A 15965-nucleotide genomic window follows, 5' to 3' on the forward strand; every position below is an offset into this window, starting at 1 on the left:
GAGATACCGAAGAAGTGCACAAGACTTTAACTGGTTTACGAAAAAAACCATTGACAACGGAGCAGTTTCGTGAGTAACGAGTGCGGGCTGAAGGGGCCTGCCATCAATGGCCTCAATAGCAAGCGGAACGGACCGAGGCAAAACAGGAATGGAGTGCTTTGAAAAAGCACTGTCAATGAAATAGCCCGCAGCACCGGAGTGAACAAGAACCTTGTGTGACCATGGAGGAGTCCACCCAGGAAAGGAAAACCGTGACAAAAGGTTTCTCCTTAAGCAGTTCCGGGGACGAGGATAAACCACCCAAGGTCTGCCCCCGACAGGACCTTAGGTGTGAGCGTTTCCCGGCCGTGTAGGACAAGACTTCAAAAGGTGGCCCTGTAACCCACAATAGAGGCAGAGCCCCTCTCTCCTCCTAAAGGCCCTCTCCGCCATGGAGAGACGCATGAATCCCAACTGCATTGGCTCAGCAGTACCTGGTGATTCGGGACCAGGAGGCATGGGAGGGAACGAACACGTAGGAGAAAACGGAACAGGAGGCTTCCGCAAGCACTCCTTGAAATAGGGCCTCTCTCTGAGTCTGATGTCAATTAGGATCAAAAAAGACACCAATGCCTCGAGATCCTCTGGTAAATCTCTGGCAGCAACTTCGTCTTTAATCGCATCAGAGAGCCCATTAAAGAAGGCGGCAACAAGGGCTTCATTGTTCTAACCTACCTCTGCAACAAGTGTACGGAACTCAATAGCATACTTAGCAACAGATCTTGTACCTTGCTGAATGGACATGAGTCGTTTAGCAGCAGAGAAGGAGGGAGCCGGAACATCAACTACCCTTCGAAAGGAGGCCACAAATTCAGGGTAATTTTAAATAACAGGTTTATTAGTCTCCCACAAGGGATTAGCCCAGGCAAGAGCTGTGTCAGAGAGTAACGAGATGAGAAATCCCACCTAGCTCTGTCAGAGGGAAACGCCTGAGGTAACATCTCAAAGTAAATGCCCACCTGGTTCAAAAACCCTCTGCACTGAATAGGATCACCTCCATATCGCTGAGGTAGAGGTGCAGAACCGGACATGCTCCTGGTAGGCAAAGGTGCAGCAGCGGAAACAGGAGCAGCCATAACTTGCGGAACACTTTGGTCCAAATGTGCTGTGCGAGTAAGCAGGGTTTGCAGGGCTAGTGCAAATTGATCCAAGCTGTAAACCTGTTCATCCATCCTGGAAATGATGGCAGGTAAAGGTGGATTATTAGAACCATCAGGATTCATGGCCTTTGCGTAATGTCAGGGTGCCAGGAATCAGACTGAGACAAGAAGTGCAAAAATAATCACACCTTTATTCATAGCAAAAAATAATAAAAAGTCCACAAGTCAAATAACAAGCCAGGAGTCAAAACCAGAGCTGGTAGTCAGACGAGCCGAGTCAGGAGCCAAAGCGAATAGTCAGATGAGCCGGAATCAGGAACAAGGAAAACAGCAGAGTCAGGAACAAGCCAGGGATCAGGAACCAGGAAGGACGTCAGGCAGCCAGGTAATACACAGGAACTCTCACAAACAGGTCTGAGACAACGCAAAGGCAAAGCATACTGAACAGAAGCCTTTTAAATAATAAGTGATGACATCACAATTCTGAGACTGCATCCTGTCTCACATGGATGATGCACACCAGTCTGTCCATAAAAGGAAGTGTAGGAAATGAGCAGCATCCCCCACAATGCACCATAGTCAGGAAGAGAGGTGAGTAAAATGGCTGCCAGCAGCACATGTCAAACAACAGGGAAAAAACCCTGACAACGACGCACTAATGGTGGTTCAGAATGCAGGACGAGGTGCATTGCTGGAAAAGTTAGATGGGTTGTTTTTTCAACAGATCCTAGATGTTGATCGCTGTCTCCCCATGGGGTGTTCGATCTCCTGTGCTTACTTTGAGGCCTTTAGCACCTTCTTGCATTGGGCTGTGGCCGAGGTGGCGGGGGGAGGACCAATTATTATCTATTATTTAGATGATTTTTTATTGGTAGGTAGACAGGGTTCCAAGGAATGAGAGATGCTCCTGCACACCATAAGAATTCTGATGAATAAATTCCCCTGGCAGAAGATAAAACTGAAGTCCTGTGTATATATATCTTACATTTTTAGGGATAGAAATTGACTCTGTGGCAGAGGAATGCAGACTACTGGCTGATAAAGTTTAGAAGATGCTGGCGGAGGTAAGAAGAATAGCTTCTTCTGTTTTTTGCACCTTGAAAGAACTGCAATCCCTTTTGGGTCTGCTCAACTTCGCAGGGCGAGTTATCTCTATGGGGAGAATTTTTATGAAAAGAATGGAGCGCTTGTTGCCGGGGGTGACTTCCCAGAAGGCAAGGATCGTGGTTAACAAAGACATGAGGAATGATCTCCAGTTCTGGGATCAGTTTCTGAGGATTTCAATGGGGTTTGCATTTGGCTAAACCTCAGACGTCCACACATTCCATCCACCTATTCACGGATGCTGCGGGATCCTTTGGCTATGGAGCTTACCTAAACGGTAAATTGAATGCGGAGCCATGGCCGGTGGAATGGACTGTTAAAGGGCTTACCAGGAACCTTTGCCTTCTAGAGCTCTTCCCCATATTGGTGGCACTGGAGATATGGGGTGACGAACTGAAGGACAGATAAGTTGTTTTTTGGACCGACAATATGAGTGTGGTCTTTGCCATCAATAGACTCTCCTCATCATCCCCAGCAGTGGTAAGATATCTTCAGATGCTGGTCTTAGGGTGCCTTAAGCGGAACATTGAGTTTCAGGCGAGGCATGTCCCTGGGGTTTCTAATATCATAGCCGATGCGCTTTCCCGTTTTCAATGGGATACTTTTAGGAAGGTTGCACCTAATGCCCTGACTCATGGTGTTCCCTGTCCTCCTTTCCACCTGGATGGCAATCACTGATACTGCTACTGAAGGCTTCCCTGGCACCTTCCACTTGGAAATCATACGTGAGGTATTTAGAAGAATGGGTTTTCTTCGGTGAGGTTCAGGGATTTTCATCCTGGGCAGGTGAGCAAGAGTGGTTGTTGCGATGGCTCACGGAGGTTGACAGCTAAAAATGGGGACAGTAACAGCAAGATTAGCAGCAGTATCCTTCTTCTGTAAGTTGTTTACCCTGACAGACTCTTCCAAGATGTTTTTGGTTTGCCAAATTCTAAGGGGCTGGGGGAGGTAGGAGGTACGACGACTGGACATTCGGGAACCCATAACCACTGATAGGTTACTCCTTTTACTCCAGGTTCTACCTGATGTCTGTTCCTCAGGGTATGAGATGCAGCTTTTTTCCACAGCATTTGCCATAGCATTTCATGGGGCCCTTAGAGTGGGAGAATTAGTACCACAGTCAAAGACGGCAAAAATTGGAGGGGTATTGTGCGAACATGTGAGATTTGCCGAAAATGGGGTATTGTTATTTATACCCAGATCCAAAGTGGAAGGTAGGTGTGCATGGTTGTCTCTCCCTACAAATCAGGGATCGTCCAGTTACCCTTATGCTTTGTTGAAGGCCTTCTCGGACGTGCGTCCAGTGGGTTCTCATAGGTTTCTAATTCACCGGGACGGTACCTCTCTCACAAGATTTTAATTCTGTAGGGTCCTAGGATGGGCTGCTGAAAATGCTGGGTTAAATCCTAATACGATAGCCCCTCATTCATATAGGGTTGGGGCTGCTACAACAGCGGTTGCTTTAGGCTGACCGTATAAAGGCACTGGGGAGGTGGAAATCCAAAAGGTATCAGTTATATGTGAGACTCCCTTTTATTCCACTGCTAAGTTAGTACGGTGAGTTTATGTTGTGATGTTTCACTGTTGTAGTGTGGAGTTAACACCTTTTTCTTTTGCAGGGCCTAGCAGAGGACCGCTTCATGTCTGGAGAGTGGGGCACTCGTTTGTGGACTGGGCAGCCATTCGAGCGTCAACGCAACCTGGAGGACAGCAGCTGGGCTTTTCTTCATCTAGGGTGGTGATTAGGTGGCTAGGGATGAGAGGCCTTTGCTGGGCAGGTTAGCCTGGATTGCTGCAGGATGCCATGAGACGTTGGGAGAAACCCCACGTCTTGAGCCTCCATTTGGGAGGTAACGATCTTGGTTCAATTCCTGAATGGGATATGAGTGTGGTGATCCAGTTTGACCTGTGCACGTTCAAAGCTTGGATGCCTGGTGTAAGAATGGGATGGTCCAACATTATCCCCAGATTGACGTGGTGGCATATGGCCAACCACAGTGCTGCTTTCCAGGTCAGGAAAAAGCTCAACAGGTTTGTGAGAAAATTAATGTTCGAGGTTAGGGGTTTTGTTGTGGAGCACAGGAACATTACGGCAGCTGACCGGAGCCTCTACCGAGGTGACGGGGTTCATATTTCTGACCATGGCATGGACCTGTTTATTGAGGATTTGAGATAGTCCCTACTCATATTTGTGTGAGTTTGGGTGGAGGCAAGAATTGCCCTGAATATGTGGGCGATCTCGTGGCGTGTGGACATTGTGTTGCCACAATAAACGTGACCTGTGGGTTTTATAACCAAGAAGTTGTGTTTTTATTTCTACGTTAGAAATAAGGTTACAGTTTACATTAAACGTTATTATGTAAATAAGTTAAGTTATTATTAATAATTTCCACAGAAGAGTATATGGCATTTAATTCCTTAAGAGTATGCTGTTATAAACAAATTTCCAATTTACTTCCATGATCAAATTGATCAAATTACATTGCATCCTCATAGGTTGATATTCAACATTGTTGGAGTGACTTGTGTTATTGCAGTGGTACACAGTCTGTCAGCTGGGTGACTGCAAAATCCCAGCCTGCTTGTTTTGCACCTGGAGGTATTCTTGTGAGTTTTTTCTTTTTCCTATATTATTATTACCACTTTATGTTGCTGTGCTGGGCTATGTGGTTTTTGTGTCTCCCTATCATAGGAGTGTATAATATACCTCAGGTCAGACATCACTTATACATGGGATTACAGCTATACCAGACACAGCTGGACTACTGTGAAGTTCTAGCCTGCCATATATGCGTCTGCTAGGTGCTCTAAACTTGTAAGAAAAGACTTACCTACTTGATCCTGAAGATGCACAGGCAATAACTGATGCTGAAGTGCCGTCAGGCCTGCCACAGGAGAAATAGCTGCAGATCCAGATATATCCATAAAGCCAGGAGACTTAAATGTCTTAAAGGGACAGTCTAGTCAAAATTAAACTTCCATGATTCAGATAGGCCATGCAATTTTAAACAACTTTCCAATTTACTTTTATCATTTGTTGAATGCTAAACCTAGGTATTTCTTAGCCCTAGAAGGCTGGCTCTTATCTCAGTGCATTTTGACAGTTTTTCACAGCTAGACAGTGCTGGTTCATGTGTGTCATATAGGTGACATTGTGCTCACTCGTGTGGAGTTATTTAAGAGTCAGCACAAGATAATCACAGAGGTAAAACGTATTGGTTATGCAAAACTGGGGAATGGCTAATAAAGAGATTATCTATCTTTTTAAATAATAAAACGTCTGGTGTATACTGTTGCTTTAATAATAAAAACAGCTTATATTACACCAGAATCTAAGGGCAACATTACATATATGGCGTAGCTTTCAGCGAGACTGCTGAAACCCACACCACCCGTAAGATCACCTCGCACATCAGGTGAATCACATATACGGCGCTGTTACATAATAAACCGCCGTAAGTCGGATGAACTGGCGATGTTCAGAAAAGTGCGGAAATAGACATTTCTGGAGTTGCCAGTGATTTACGGCAGTATATGATCTGCCGGCGCCTATGCAAAAATAAAAAAAAGTTTAATTTGCCCGTAAAAGTCTAACCCTCTCAAAAATAAACCCGACACGTCAAAACCCCTATATCCGCCATCCCCCCACATCACAACTAATGATAAAGTGTATTAACCACTAAACTGCCAACCCCCACATCACAATCTACCTAATAAACGGCCAGATTACGAGTTTTGCATTATGAGTGGCTCGGTAATAACTTGCAAGTTATTTCCACCTCTCACCTTTAATAGCGCTGCTATTACAGGTTTTCCAAAAGCCTGCGTTAGCGGGCAATATGGTTGCGTTGAACACCATACCGCACACAAATACCAGCGCTGCTTTAGACATCAATGGGGAGAGCCGGCTAAAAAAAAGCCTAACACCTGCAATAAAGGAGCGTAAAGCTCCGTAACGCAGCCCCATTGATTCCTATGGGGAAAGAAAATGTATGTTTACACCTAACACCCTAACATAAACCCCGAGTCTAAACACCCTAATCTGCTGCCCCTGACATCGCCGACACCTAAATTACAGTTATTAACCCTTAATCTGTCGCCCTGACATTGCCGTCACCTACCTACACTTATTAACCCCTAATCTGCCGCCCCCAATGTCGCCGCCACATACATTACACTTATTACCCCCTAATCTGCTGCCCCCAATGTCGTCACTACCTACATTACACTTATTAACCCCTAATCTGCCATCCCCAATGTCGCTGCCACCTACATACATTTTTTAACCCCTAATCTGCCGCCCCCAACGTCGCCGCCGCCACTATACTAAAGTTATTAACCCCTAAACCTCTGGCCTCCCACATCACTAACACTAAATAAATATATTAACCCCTAAACCTAACCCTAAGTCTAACCCTAACGGCTCCATCTTCAAGACATCCGGCGCGGAGCATCCTCTTCATACGGTCCCAGCCATACACTGAAGGTTCCTTTAAATAACGTCATCCAAGATGGCGCCCCTTGAATTCCTATTGGCTGATAGAATTCTATCAGCCAATCGGAATTAAAGGGTAAAAAATCCTATTGGCTGATGCAATTAGCCAATAGGATTGAGCTTTAATCCTATTGGCTGGTTCAATCAGCCAATAGGATTGAGCTCGCATTCTATTGGCTGATTGGAACAGCCAATAGAATGCAAGCTCAATCCTATTGGCTGATTGGATCAGCCAATAGGATTAAAGCTCAATCCTATTGGCTGATTGCAACAGCCAATAGAATGCGAGCTCAATCCTATCGGCTGATTGCATCAGCCAATAGGATCTTGGATGACGTTATTTAAAGGAACCTTCAGTGTACGGCTGGGACCATATGAAGAGGATGCTCCACGCCGGATTTCTTGAAGATGGAGCCGCTCTGCGTCAGATGAAGATAGAAGATGCCATCTGGATGAAGACTTCTGCCCGCCTTGAGGACGACTTCTTGCCGCTTGGATGAAGACTTCTCCCGGCTTCATTGAGGACTTCTTGCCCCTTCAATGAGGATTTCTGCCCACTTGGATGAGGATGGATGTCCGGTCTTCAAAAACTGCAAGTGGATCTTCGGGGGTTAGTGTTAGGTTTTTTCAAGGGTTTCTTGGGTGTTTTTTTTTAGCTTAGGGATACCCATCCAAATGAACTTTTCAGGGCAATGGGGAGCTTAGGTTTTTTAGGTAGGTTTTTTTTGGGGGGGGGGTTGGTTGTGTGGGTGGTGGGTTTTACTGTTGGGGGGTTGTTTGTATTTTTATTTTACAGGTAAAAGAGCTGATTTATTTGGGGCAATGCCCCGCAAAAGGCCCTTTTAAGGGCGATTAGCAGTTTAGTTTAGGCTAGGTTTTTTTTTATTTTGGGGGCTTTTTTATTTTGATAGGGCTATTAGATTGGGTGTAATTAGTTTAAATATTTGATAATTTCTTTTTATTTTGTGTAATTTAGGGTTTATTTTTTTTGTAATTTAGTTAATTGTATTTAATTAATGTAATTTATTTAATTTTAGTGTAATGTTAGGTTAGGTTTTATTTTACAGGTACATTTTTATTTATTTTAACTAGGTAGTTAGTAAATAGTTAATAATTATTTACTAATTAATCTACCTAGTTAAAATAAATACAAACTTAGCTATGAAATAAAACTAAAACCTAAGATAACTACAATGTAACTATTAGTGGGTTATTTTATAGGTAAGTATTTAGTTTTAAATAGAAATGATTTAGTTAATGATAGTAAGTTTTATTTTGATTTATTTTAATTATATTTAAGTTAGGGGTGTTAGGGTTAGACTTAGGGTTATGTTTAGGGGTTAATAACTTTAGTATAGTGGCGGCGGTGACATTGGGGGCGTCAGATTAGGAGTTAATAATATTTAACTGGTGGAGTACAGCAGTTTAGGGGTTAATATGTTTATTATAGTGGCGGCGATGTCCGGAGTGGCCGATTAGGGGTTAATATGTTTATTATAGTGTTTGCGATGCGGGAGGGCCTCCGTTTAGGGGTTAATAGGTAGTTTATGGGTGTTAGTGTACTTTGTAATACTTTAGTTATGAGTTTTATGCTACAGCTTTGTAGCGCAAAACCAATAACTACTGACTTTAGATGGCGGAACGAATCTTGTTGGTATGGGCTGTACCGCTCACTTTTTGGCCTTCCAGGCACAACGTGTAATACCAGCGCTATGGAGGTCCCATTGAAAAAGGACTTTTTGAAAGGTGCGGTAGTTATGTTGCGTTACGGCCAAGGTGTGCGGTACAGCTATACCTACAAGACTCGTAATAGCAGCGGTAGTGAAAAAGCAGCGTTATGGTGGGGGCGGAGCCAACTGCTGAAGCTACAGGACGGGTTCTCTCAGAGCTCCTGAAATTTAAACTTTAAATTGCTATTTTATTGCTTCCTAAGAATTTATAAAACTCTAAATATTAACCTACTAGGTTCCTAACACATACTTGGAGGTGGTTTGTGAAGTTTTGAACTAAAATAACGTATTCTCAGCTCAGAGGCCTACTAACTAGTGGAGACCGCGGCTAACATCCCATCATCTCACTTAAAGATAACCACCCGCTGTCTTCACGGACAGTAAAATACCTCCTGTATCCTCCTTCTCTAGATTAATGGAGCTACAAATTTATTCAGCGCTACTCGCCTTAGGGCGCTCCATGGATGAACACCAACAAGACCTTGTGGCGGAATTGAGAGCCGTTGCGGCCCCATCCCATAATAGTACCCTGCAGGAGCAAGCCGGGGGGGAGTCTGCCTGGTTGGAAATTAACCCTTCACAAAGAGAAAAAGATTTCCCCCATGACTCGGTGGACTGGGTTATAGCAGGCAGGGAGGTCTTGAGAGAGAGAAAACCAGACCAGCCGGATATGCTTTCACAGGTCAGTGACTTACAGCTCTTACCAGTACCCACAGAGCCAGAGCGGCGTAGTGTAACATATCATATGGAGCTACAGACACAGCGGCCGGGATCGTCTGATGAAGGCAGTTTACCGCCGATAGCTCTTACTTACGTGAGTACCTCCTGGAGTTCTCCTGCGGAGACTATGGCCCAGTCATGTGAGATGGCTGCATCGGGAGCGGAGCAGAGCAGGCCGCCTTTGAAATATCCCGGACTGCAGCAGTCAGATCCAGAGAAGCCTATTCGCAGAAGATCCGGAGCACATTCTGACCCTCATCCCAAGCGCTCTAACCCATCTGAACGGAGGTCACTCTATCCTATTAACCCTTCTCCTCATAGCTTCGGCCTCTTTTTACAAGTTTCAGGTTGGCTTGCTAAGCTTCTCACCAGCCCAATATATCATTCTATGATTATGTTAAAGATATTGCCTAAACCAGTGACGTGCAGTAATAGGAGGCAGGGTAGGCAGTGCCTACCCTGTCCAATGAGGGAAAAAAGATTTGAATTCATATTTATTAAAAAAAAAAAAAAGTGTTTTTTACTTCATTAATATTTTGTCCATGCCCACCCTCACCCCAAGGGTACCCCCCCACCCCCATGGCGATACTCATTATGGTACTGCGCTTTGCGCATGCGCAGTGCAAAAATTCACTATCCATATTCCATTGTTGCGCAATTAGGAGGCAGTGAGCCGGTCCGCTGCCCTCCATTAATTGCGCAACATGGATCTGGAGCTGCGCCACCCACTGGTGACTCTTCGGGCCCTGATACAAGCTCCAATGGAGGCGGTTCTCAAAACCGCCTCCATGATGAGCTTGGTCACTTCAGCCAATCACAGCTTCAGCAGCACTGCGGGGAGGTGTGCCTGCTGGGCTGCTGATTGGCAGGTGTGGGCCATGTGACCATTTTGACATGTCACATTGAGCGCGCTGACAGATCTACTGGCGGGAAGACTCAGTGTCAGTAGTGGAGGGAGCTGCTGAGAGAGTCTTGTGCGTGCGTGCCGCCGACCACTGCTGCCTAGTGCCTACTGCCCCAGTTGTTGTGTGGCTGTCTGGTGGACTAGTGTGGACCAGGACTAGTCACGGAGGAGTTGCTGCCAGTGCCTGCCCACTGCCTGGAGGAGACTGAAGTCAGACTCAGGAGGAGCCGGAGCGGAGGACTGCCTAATAGTGCCAGACCCAGTGCCATTGACTCACTGACTACCCTGGACCTGGAAAACACCGGTAACTGTAAGTACTAGTAGTGATCGAGAGTAAATGCCCTGGGGGGCAGCCTGGCCAGAGTGAGGTGTGTGGCTACTAGTGTAGAATTCATACATGCTGGAGATACACAATGTGTTGGCAGGGCACCAACAACACTGCAACGTTGAGTTCCATCAGGTATACTTTTATATTGGCCATGCTGTGTGTGTGCTCACTACTCAGGGCAGGTCCGGTGCAACTGCAAACTGCTGTCTGCCACACTCTGCATCCATTAACTCCTGCAGTAGTACGAGGAGCCCAATTAGTATACAGCTACAGACAGCGTGTCAGTGACAGAATGATTTGTGAGTAATTTACTTACAATAGTCAGCTAATCATTTTTTTCTAACAACTTAGTAAATCACTCACAAATCATCCTGTCACTGACACGCTGTCTGTAGCTGTATACTAATTGGGCTCCTTGTACTACTGCAGGGGTTAATGGATGCAGAGTGTGGCAGACAGCAGGTGTTTAGACTAAGAGAACATAATCATCTTAATGTAATATTTTGAAAGATCACCTGATCTCCCCCACAGCAGTCATCAGTGAGTGCACGGAATCTTTTTACACTGGTGCTGCTGCAGGAAACATGGGTGGAGCTCAGCTTAGACAAGAGGTAACGCTGGAGTTAGCTGTGAGTGAGTATCAGTAACTCATATATTGTTGTCAGGGCTATAGAGGTCTGAAGCTTCCCACAGTACCTGGTCTGCTCTTTATAGTCTCCCCTCCTCCCTGCTCTCATTTCCCCCATTCCTTCTCAGGGCTGTGTTGTATCTGTCTTCCTGCTGGTAGATATGGCTGCTGTGCAGAGCATGTTTACTGAAGGAAAGTCACATGGAAAAGGGTTTCTGAGGGTAGGGGGTTGGGGATTCCTATTTAAAAATAGATATTTTCTTTACTGAGTCAGCAGCTGCTTGTATTATAGTAATCCTTTAAGACAACTCCAATGCTTCTGTCTAAAAATATGAGGTTGGCTATATGTGTATGTTTTCCCACAGTACTTGTGTTTTTTTTATATAAAGTGACATATTGAGATGTATGGGAGTTGAGAGAATCAGTGTATCTGTGTTTTGTATCTGTATGAGAGTGTGTGTGTGCATCTGTATGAGAGTGTGTGTGCGCATCTGTATGAGAGTTTTTGTGTATCTGTATGAGAGTGTGTGTGCATCTGTATGTATGAGTGTTTGTGTGCATCTGTATGAGTGTTTGTGTGCATCTGTATGAGTGTTTGTGTGCATCTGTATGAGAGTGTGTGTGCATCTGTATGAGAGTGTGTGTGCATCTGTATGAGAGTGTGTGTGCATCTGTATGAGTGTGTGTGCATCTGTATGAGTGTGTGTGTGCATCTGTATGAGAGTGTGTGTGCATCTGTATGAGAGTGTGTGTGCATCTGTATGAGTGTGTGTGTGCATCTGTATGAGTGTTTGTGTGCATCTGTATGAGTGTTTGTGTGCATCTGTATGAGAGTGTGTGTGCATCTGTATGAGAGTGTGTGTGCATCTGTATGAGAGTGTGTGTGCATCTGTATGAGTGTGTGTGTGCATCTGTATGAGTGTGTGTGTGTGCATCTGTATATATGAGAGTGTGTGTACATCTGTATGAGAATGTGTGTACATCTGTATGAGAGTGTGTGTGCATCTGTATGAGAGTGTGTGTGCATCTGTATGAGAGTGTGTGTGCATCTGTATGAGTGTGTGTGTGCATCTGTATGAGTGTGTGTGTGTGCATCTGTATGAGTGTGTGTGTGTGCATCTGTATGAGTGTGTGTGCATCTGTATATATGAGAGTGTGTGTACATCTGTATGAGAGTGTGTGTACATCTGTATGAGAGTGTGTGTGCATCTGTATGAGTGTGTGTGTGTGCGCGCGCATCTGTATGAGTGTGTGTGTGCATCTATATGTATGAGTGTGTGTGTGCATCTGTATATATGAGTGTGTGTACATCTGTATGAGAATGTGTGTACATCTGTATGAGAGTGTGTGTGCATCTGTATGAGAGTGTGTGTGCATCTGTATGAGAGTGTGTGTGCATCTGTATGAGTGTGTGTGCATCTGTATATATGAGAGTGTGTGTACATCTGTATGAGAGTGTGTACATCTGTATGAGTGTGTGTGTGCGCATCTGTATGAGTGTGTGTGTGCGCATCTGTATGAGTGTGTGTGTGCATCTGTATGAGTGTGTGTGTGCATCTGTATGAGTGTGTGTGTGCATCTGTATGAGTGTGTGTGTGCATCTGTATGAGTGTGTGTACATCTGTATGAGAATGTGTGTACATCTGTATGAGAGTGTGTGTGCATCTGTATGAGTGTGTGTGCATCTGTATGAGTGTGTGTGCATCTGTATATATGAGAGTGTGTGTACATCTGTATGAGTGTGTGTACATCTGTATGAGTGTGTGTGCATCTGTATATATGAGAGTGTGTGTACATCTGTATGAGAATGTGTGTACATCTGTATGAGTGTGTGTGTGCATCTATATGTATGAGAATGTGTGTGCATCTGTATATATGAGAGTGTGTGTGCATCTGTATGAGTGTGTGTGTGCACATCTGTATGAGTGTGTGTGTGCATCTATATGTATGAGTGTGTGTGTGCATCTATATGTATGAGAGTGTGTGTACATCTGGATGACAGTGTGTGACTGTGTACATCTATATGAGTGTGTGTGCATCTGTATGAGTGTGTGTGTGTGCATCTGTATGAGTGTGTTTGTGCATCTGTATGTATGAGAGTGTGTGTGCATCTGTATGAGAGTGTGTGTGCATCTGTATGAGAGTGTGTGTGCATCTGTATGAGAGTGTGTGCATCTGTATGAGTGTGTGTGCAACTGTATGAGAGTGTGTGTATGCATCTGTATGAGTGTGTGTGTGCATCTGTATGAGTGTGTGTGCATCTGTATGAGTGTGTGTGCATCTGTATGAGTGTGTATGAGAGTGTGTGTGCATCTGTATGAGAGTGTGTGCGCATCTGCATGAGAGTGTGTGCGCATCTGCATGAGTGTGTCTGTGTGCATCTGTATGAGTGTGTCTGTGTGCATCTGTATGAGTGTGTGTGCATTTGTATGAGTGTGTGTGCATCTGTATGAGTGTGGGTGTGTGTGCATCTGTATGAGTGTGTGTGCCACTGTATGAGAGTGTGTGCGTATCTGCATGAGAGTGTGTGCGCATCTGGTTTCTCCTTTTACAAATAAGGCAAGTTGGAGTTTGACTACTGGAGAATAGCTGCAGTTAAAAGGATGTTAATTTGTTTTAAAACATTAAAGGAACACAACATTTTTCTTTTATGTTTCAGATAGAACATACAATATTAAAGACTTTTACATTTTACTTATGTTATCCAATTTGCTTTTTTCTTTTAGTATCATTTGAAAAGCATACCTAGGTAGGCTAAAGATCAGTAATGCACTACTGGGAGCAGCTGGTGAGTGGTGGTTGCACATATATGCCTCTTGTCATTGGCTCATTTAATGTGTTCAGTTAGCTCCCAGTTGTGCATTGCTGCATATCCTTCAACAAAGGATAACAAGAGAATGAAGCAAATGTACTAATAGCCTCACTAGCCTCTGACCTCACCGCACGTCACTGGCCTAAACTAGGCATCGGATGAATCGTAGTAGTGCCTCAGGCTAGAAGCGTGGACTGCTGCTGCTGTTTTGGGACCTTTCTACTTTTCGTTCTGCTTTTTTTCATTATATTGGCTACTCATGGATAATAAAAGACTGCAACTCACAGGAAAAGTTCGCACCGGACTATTTCCTAAATATCAATGCTTAAGAGTATCTCATTTTGCTATAATTTAAAATGTTCTATTTCCCTGCAAACTATAAATGTCTATAGCTCTGTTGCCAATAATGGAGGTGTAGTTACTGTGATTCTATGTTTATACTGTTTGGTGCTTCTATAGAACTCCACTTTATTGTATTTTATTATAGGTTCTAAGAGGGGTAATTAGGATATCTTAGTACAATGGTCAAGTCATGTACCTAACCTCCTCTCTCCAACCCACTCCTAGCTAGGCTTCTCAGCTCATAACTTGTTTAGCCATCTTTATTGGCATTTAATACTTGTTGAAATATCCCCAGTAAATACATTTGTATTCTAATATATTTATTTTACAGGTACCAGAGTGCATTGTTTTATGTTAGCTTTGCACGTCTGTTCCCAGTACTGGACGTTTTAGCCTACTATGTTTTGCTGCCCTCTGTTACTTAGATTTCAGAATAGGGGAACCATTGGATACTAGATGTTCACTACTGTTTTGATATTGTATTAGAGTAGGGCTGCCCACAGTCAAATGCTACTAAAGATGTCTATATAAGTAGTTTCTATTTACTATGTGCATAGTGCAGTTTCCTCACTAGCTACAGAGGGTATTAACTCCCCATTGAAATATACCCCTATACCCCTATATTCCGTTAGGACAGGTAACCTGGCGCAGCAAGTTAGATCAAAAAGTTTTAGTCCCCCCTATATATATATAAAAAGTCTCCTAATAACTAATATAATTCCTTTTCCTGGCTTAACTACTGCCTATGGTTATAGTGTGTATCCTGTGTATACCCCGCTAATGTACTTATAGTGTGTATCCTGTGTATACCCCGCTAATGTACCTATGCTTTAGGCTTTCATTTCTAGTCCCTACACCTACATTTCAATTTTGAAAATTGTGGTCTCACGTGGCCCTTCTTAGTTATAAGTCAATACCTACAATAGGCAATATGACTCAGCCGTTAAAAGTAAAGTATATACGCTACACGACAGAACAGACCATTATCCTTAATAAATCCTATATGATCGTGCCCAGCCTGTACAAAATTCACTATAAGCCTTGTAACTTTATAGCTACCTACTGGCATAGGTTTGTCCTTTTCTGCATATACATTTATTTGGGCATGTATGATGTACACTGATTACATCCATTTACTTGTAATAAAGGTTTAGAATTAGGTATTAGCTAACTCCATAGCTCATTCACCTCGCACAGTTTATAGTGTTGTTATGAATAGACACCTTTGCAGTTAGTGATGTACATTATTATATGTTAGGGTTTGTTAACCTTATTCTATGTACATATCTTTGCGATAGGTGGGTATATGTTTGGTATATTCACTTATGCTTCCTAGGGGACTAGAATATAATATAGATCCCACAGGGTATATGCTAAATACATGATGCACTACTTGTTTACAGTATGGTTATACTAGTTAAGTAGAGACTTTCAATCGGCAGGAATATGCTACATGTTATTGGTAGCAGAGATCTATCCTGTGACGTGGTCTGTAATCCAGACTTCCTGGAGATTATGGCTAGCATAAGGTTTAATTATGCTCAAACTACTACTAAATTAGTAGCCAATATGTTCCAGATTGTTATATAATATTTCTTTCCACACATTCTTTAATGATCATATGATTTACTCCCCACTATATCCCCACCCTAGCTATAGACAACTCATCATGCCATAGCTCTCTTCCTTTTGTAAGGTAAGGAACCAGTGCAGTATGTATTGTCTTTTCTCCAGTAGTCTGTTCAACTTCCCGGCTTAATTTT

Source organism: Bombina bombina, chromosome 2, assembly GCF_027579735.1.
Source record: "Bombina bombina isolate aBomBom1 chromosome 2, aBomBom1.pri, whole genome shotgun sequence".
NCBI lineage: Eukaryota > Metazoa > Chordata > Amphibia > Anura > Bombinatoridae > Bombina > Bombina bombina.